Source organism: Amphiura filiformis, chromosome 19 (genome assembly GCF_039555335.1).
Source record: "Amphiura filiformis chromosome 19, Afil_fr2py, whole genome shotgun sequence".
Taxonomy (NCBI): domain Eukaryota; kingdom Metazoa; phylum Echinodermata; class Ophiuroidea; order Amphilepidida; family Amphiuridae; genus Amphiura; species Amphiura filiformis.
The window spans coordinates 20,294,842-20,301,959 of record NC_092646.1 but is presented as its reverse complement, the minus strand read 5'-3'; the positions used below and the strand labels follow the sequence as shown (position 1 = coordinate 20,301,959).

The following is a 7,118-nucleotide window of genomic DNA, read 5'->3' as shown; positions in this document are numbered from 1 at the left end:
CGACGTTAAAAAAAAATCATTTATACCACAGCAACGAAATTTTTTGCCGACACGAGTCTCTGCCGAAGTACCCGACAAGTTCCCGGGCCCCCACCCGGCTCCTCCGACCACACGACAGTACTGCGAAATCTTCCCGGCTAGCGGGCGGAAATTGCTGACGAAGTTCCCGCCATGTCCCGGCTAGGTCCCGTAGTGCCCCGGGTACCCAGGAGCCGGGACTGCAATTGACGAATGCATAAGCTTAAGGGGGTACTACACCCCTGCCTAATTTTGTGCCTATTTTTGCATTTTTCTCAAACATTATAGCTCATTGGTGACAAGTAAGATATGTATATTATAGGGGCAAGGACTACAACTACTGCACTTGAAATTTTATTTCAGCACAGACAACAGTTGTGGAGTTACAGTCAAAAATGAGGGAAAACCAATATTTGATCAATTAATCAATAACTACTTGCCTTGAGTTGCTGAATTTTCAGTACAGTAGTTGTATTCCTTGCCCCTATAATATACATATTTTACATGTCACCAATGTGCTATAATTTTTGATAAAAATGCAAAAATAGGCACAAAATTGGCCAGGGGTGTAGTACCCCCTTAATACCAACATGACCAACACTTTTACCTTATCATCGCGTCGTGATCATGATCCTTTTTAAAAGTAACTTGGAACTTACAGTACACGTACCTGAGACTTGACAGATCATGACAATGCTTGCAGAATAAATGAATAGTAGTATTATTTTACTGTGCACGTGTGTCTGTTATGCATGTATGATAGAAATGTAAACACACAATCATGATGCTACTGCAGGCTCAGCTAGTGATCGATAAATCGATCGATTCATTAACTGCATGGTCAACTCGGCCCCGAATCAACTCGGCACCTGCTCCAGGCACCTGCTCGGCACACACTCATTGGCCCATATAATTCCACCTTGATCGGGACACATGCTGGGTAGGGGTAAAAGTCCCGGGTAAAAGTGGACACATAGTGCCTATTCATGATATTAGGGAGTGTTCAGAAATACTTTGGTGTGGTGGGCTGGTAAAAGGGGAGGGGGGGTCAAAAAGTTTTGGACCTTAAAAGAGGGGGGGGGGACCAAAAAGTTTTAGGTGGTAGGAAAGGGGGGAGGGGGGCAAAAAGTTTTTCATTGAGACCCTCTATATCACTTTTAACATGGGCAAAGTTTTGTCTGTCAAAAGAGGGGGGGTCAAAAAAGTTTAGCGGTCCCCGGGTCAAAAAAGTTTTCGAGCGAAATATTTGAGGAAGACCAGCCCCCCTACCAAATAATTAATGAACACTCTCTTATTACATCAAAAGAACCTATTTTACAGCAATGCAAATATTGGAGCAGTTGGGCATTAACATAATTATAGGCCTATAATTAGGCTTTTCTCATGTTTTTTGTTTTGTTTTTGGTAACAAAATCTCTGGGACAAACTAAACAAAACCCTACGATTTGCAATTTTTAGCCTCAAAATCAACATTCAAGCTCCAGCATTGGCTTAGGAAGATTTTCAACATGGGGGGGGTGTCAGCTGAAAATCGAAAAAGTTTTGGTGGGCCACTCTGGGGGTGCCCAAGGGGGCCTCCCTGGGAGTCAGAAAATAGGGCAAAATATAGGTCACAAACACCCATTTTCCCTCTATTTTTTTCACCTAAGATTAATTAGATTATGGAGAGTTTGAGGCGCATATCTTGGTCAATTCTTGCTCAATGTTCACGAACAGGGTGTCAAATGAGAAAGAAAAGTCCAATTAACAAAATGTATATTTCAGAATAATCCAAAATTATCAAGTTATTGAACAGCAAGGATGAATATAACTGACAAGTTTCTTTTTGTGCCTGGTGTATACCCAGTAAGGCCAGTATACACCAAAAAATGCAACAACCCAAATGACAACTGACATCAATCACACAAGAGTCACAATTAATTTAAATAATGTAATTTAATATATTAAGAATTAGGACGGTACTATTTCACACATCTTTTGGTTTCGACAAATTGGTCGATATTAAACCTTATCGGCAATAAATTGAGCACAGCTCTAAAACTTGATACTAATAAACAAATACATTACTGATATTTCAGGCTATTAATATCTTGTTCAACTACATGAAATAACATAATGACCTGAATGGTTGCCATTTTCTTCAAGGGTGGGGTGGGGGTGGAGGGTCAATATGCAAGGAAGGTTATACCAAAATAGAGGTGTCAAAATTTTATAACACCTGGTCATTTCTGAAGAAAATGACAACCCCATAATCGGACCTCTGTGAAGATGGGTGAAGGTGGGTGCAATGTGTTGTAAGGGGAGGGAGGGTGCGAAATGCCCCATTAAACGCCCCCCCCCCCCCAAAATAAATAAAAATTCAGGTGTCGCCACTAGCTGTGGCTATAATTACTGCATAATTCACTTCAGCATGAATATATATATAATTCATAAGGCAGCTATTTCCTGGACGGACATTTTACAACATACAACTTATCAGAGCATATTTATGAAAGCTATTATGAGTCACAATTAATCTAAATAATGTAATTTAATATATTAAGAATTTGGACGGTACTATTTCACACATCTTTTGGTTTCGACAAATTGGTTGACATTAAACCTTATCGGCAATAAATTGAGCACAGCTCTAAAAGTTGATACTAATAAACAAAGAAATTACTAATATTTCAGGCTATTAATATCTTGTTCAGCTTGAAAGTATAAAACACCATAATGACCTGAAGGGTTCCCATTTTCTTCAAGGGTGGGGTGGGGTGGGGGTGGAGGGTCAACATACAAGAAAGGTTATACATAAAATAATTTTATTACACCAGTCACCGACATAATCATGATCCCCCTCATTTCTGAAGAAAATGACAACCCCATAATCAGACCTCTGTGCGCTTGAAGGTGGGTGCAATGTGTTTTATTAAAGCTGTGGCCCCTCACCGGGGGGATGCCTCATGAATCCCCCTGAAAAAAAAAAAAAAAAAAATTCAGGTGTCACCACTGGCTATGGCTACAATATATAATTTCATTCAGCATGGATAATTCATAAGGCAGCTATTTCCTGGACGGACATTTTATAATCTACAACTTAAGAGAGCATATGAAAGATACATAATTACGATGATGCTAAGAAGGCACTATTAATTATAATACAGTATACACTTTGGTATTGGCAAAAAAAAATTGTTTGCTTGTCCATAAAATCATGCAATGGACAAGGTCCAAAGTTGATATGATTTTAAATACCGTAAAAACTATGTGCTTACTATCGAGCGCTTTTGAAAACATGAAGTTGTACCAAAGTCCTGCGCTTTACCAACTGAGCTCATGGGGTTGAGACACACATTTGCAGGTTTACTTGTTCGTATATAATAAAGCCACGATTTCAGGGTTTGCTCACAGAAATTGTGAAAATGCCATAAAAGTGAAAAACTGTGTAAAATGTCTAACTTTTGTGTTCATTTGCAAAATTAACCCAAAAAAGTGATTATTTAGCAGTAATCAACGATTAAACAATCCCCTAGCATTAATTCTAGGCCTACGATGCAGTAAAAGGTAAGACAAAATACAGTTTTAAAACATATTCGTATTAACTTTTCAGTGCTTTATAGTGCAAAACGGAATATCACAGAAATGTCCCATTCGTAACACACATTTTAAATTTTGTAACACGGAGAAATCGTAGCTTTAGTATATATCTATGAGTATCGATGATTTGCTCAAAACCCTAGTAAGCACATATGCTAACTGTCGAGTTTTTACGATACTGTATGACTTGCTTATTGTACAGATAAGAGAGAGGACACAGTGTTGGTTACTCACAATCCACATTACCAACCTTTGTCCCAAAACCGTGTAGCAGCCCACAAGGTTAACTACCTCTGCAGGTATAGCAGGTTAATGAATTGTTCTCCAGCATTCTTGGAGAAAATTCTGGTGGTCTATTTTCCAGTCGGCGACTGATGAAGACATAATGAATACGCCATATAATGTGCAAAAAATATCGGTGGAAAAAAAACATAGCATTGCAAGACTGTAAATGCAAAGGCTGTTTTATCAGCCATTTACGGCCCAAAAATTTATGAAGCCCAAAAGTTTCCACTCATAATTCCAGGGTTAAGACTGATGCGATCTGCTTTGAGTCACTGAACTGCACGTCCTGCATGCCGTTAGTTCCACCTTGTTAACACCGTGGAGTACCTTCTCCCCGGTGTCGTCACTTAACATTCAAAGGCGTAACACATGATCGTTCCCTAAGTCAAAAATACCCCCCTATTTTGCGCGGTTTCAAGAACATTTTCGCTCATTTTTACCCCTATTGTACACTAAAACGGGTACAAATTAGCCTTAAAAATACCCCTATTTTTTGCATTTCAAGTACACTTTTACAAAAGTACCCCTTTTTAACATTTCAAGAACACACACAAAAACACTTGTTCTGATTCATTGTCTTTTCTGAGGAGAACTCTGTTGTCCTTTTAATATATAAATGAGGAAAATAACTGAAAAATATATACAAATACATCCAATAGGATGCATCATGTGATTTCAACATTATCATGATTCACAAAAATATACCCTATTTTTAATTTCGAGTACACCGTGGTCAAAAACAACCCTATTTTTTAAACATCGCGAACATAAAATGTTCGCGAACATAGTTTAAAAATAACCCCTTTTTTACGCGAAATTGGGAACGATCATGCGTACACATAGTCAATGTTAAGTGACGACACCGGGACCTTCTCATCAAAAGTTTACAGCATAGTGGAAGTATTTTAAAGAAAGAAATAAGGGACCGTTCACAAACACTTGGAAGGGGGGCCTGATGCAATTTTATCGCGAAAATTTTTCGGGGCCCCCCCTTTACAGACCTCGAAAATTTCAGGGCCCCCCCTTTTTGACATAAAAATTATTGGTCAACCCCATAGAAAAGCATATAAACTCAATTTTCCCAGAAAAATTTGTGGTTTTTTTTTTTCAGGGCCCCCCCTTAGGAGAGTCAAAAATTTCAGGCCCCCCCCCCCCTTTGCATCAGGCCCCCCCTTACAAGTGTTTGTGAACGGGCCCTAATGTAAACATTACAAGCATTTTGGAACAGAGAGCATGAGTTTATCTCATTTGCCAAGAACAGGTCAACAAGACTGACTCTTCACCAGTTTTCAATCCATTGGAAGCCCAATCCAGAGAACAGGTCAACAAGACTGACTCTTCACCAGTTTTCAATCCATTGGAAGCCCAATCCAGAGAACAGGTCAACAAGACTGACTCTTCACCAGTTTTCAATCCATTGGAAGCCCAATCCAGAGAACAGGTCAACAAGACTGACTCTTCACCAGTTTTCAATCCATTGGAAGCCCAATCCAGAGAACAGGTCAACAAGACTGACTCTTCACCAGTTTTCAATCCATTGGAAGCCCAATCCAGAGAACAGGTCAACAAGACTGACTCTTCACCAGTTTTCAATCCATTGGAAGCCCAATCCAGAGAACAGGTCAACAAGACTGACTCTTCACCAGTTTTCAATCCATTGGAAGCCCAATCCAGAGAACAGGTCAACAAGACTGACTCTTCACCAGTTTTCAATCCATTGGAAGCCCAATCCAGAAGTACATACATTTTCAGTGTTTTAGTTCTATATCTAAGTATTCTTTCCAAAACAATACACCGCTTTACAAAATTTAAACATGTTTAAGACATGTGAACTATTTTTTGCACACTCTGGAATAAGCTGCAAAAATAACAGATATTGCAACATAAATTACAGTTAGAAGAGGAAGCATGACGAGTAGCATTTATTGGACGGATTCATGTACATGATACCAGCAAGCTTGAGTAGAAATACAATTCAATAGAAATTCATGATTAAAATCTTTTGATTTAAAACAAATATAATTCTGTTTTGTCAGATGAAACATAGCTCAATCCCAATTCATTTGAACAAACTGGAATAGTATGCAAAATTCTGAAAAATAGCCCAATTTTGCTGTTAGCCAAAATTTTTGAAATTTGCCAAACATTTTGGGAAAAGTTGTAAAAACTTGGCTCAAATTTTTGACTTTTGGTGCGTACAGTGGTGGGTCCGAATTTCTTGGTATACAGATGGGTCCACTTTAAAATTCTCAGTGGCACATCCCATACACCCCCTCCCTGGAATAAAACAAAGACCAAAGATTACAATTAAATTGAATTTCATTGTATATAGAATATAAACTTTTTTCCAGTTTGATCGTATTATAGGATTAGGATTAACCCTGGACCAAATAAAGCACATTAGAAATGTACTTTATCTGTACTTTATGGGTACTTTAACTGTACTTTATGGGTAATTAGTACACATAAAGCGTACTTTAAATGTGCTTATTTTTCATATCCTGGAAAAACTGTGTACTTTAAATGTGCTTTATAGGACTTTAATTATACTTAATGAATATTTTGATAAATATGGGAAATTGTTTGTGCTTTAACTACACTTTATTTGGACTTTTTTACCCAGTGTCAGTGAGTATACTTTAATTGTGCTTATTTTGGACTTGTTTGTTTGTGTGGTGTTGGGTTTTTTTTAAACATGAAAGGCACATGCCTTGTTAGAGGTCTGTTGTATATACTTTTTAAAAATATACTTGTTTTGGTATAAAGTATAATTAAAGCACAATACTTTAAATATGCTTTTTTCAGTATGCTTTAAATGTACTTTTCTAGTCATTGTTCTTTATTTGTACTTTAAAGGTACTTTATCGTCGTTCCAAATGTCGCACATTGAAATGTTGTTTAGAAAGCATATTTAAAGCACAGTGCTTTAAATATACTTGTTTTGGTATAAAGTATAATTAAAGCACAGTACTATAAATATGCTTGTTACAGTACTTTAAATGTGCTTTTTTCAGTATGCTTTAAATGTACTTTTCTGGTCATTGTGCGTTATTGGTACTTTAAAGGTACTTTATCGTCGTTCCAAATGTCGCACATTGGAATGTTGTTTATAAAGCATATTTAAAGTACAGTGCTTTAAATATACTTGTTTTGGTCCAGGGAAGCTATGATTTATCTAGCAGTACAGAATAAGTTGTTTTCAATTATAAAAAAAAAAGAGTTCTGATTTTTTTCTG

General features: G+C 37.4%; 1 long non-coding RNA gene across 1 annotated transcript; it reads right to left on the bottom strand.

Moving 5' to 3' along the window:
- Positions 1-2,529: 2,529 nt before the first annotated feature.
- On the bottom strand, positions 2,530-4,966 carry LOC140141028 (uncharacterized). The gene is made up of 2 exons (XR_011857340.1): positions 4,752-4,966; positions 2,530-4,209 (listed from the first exon to the last, which is right to left on the bottom strand). It is a non-coding gene; the product is annotated as an uncharacterized lncRNA (long non-coding RNA).
- Positions 4,967-7,118: the final 2,152 nt, after the last annotated feature.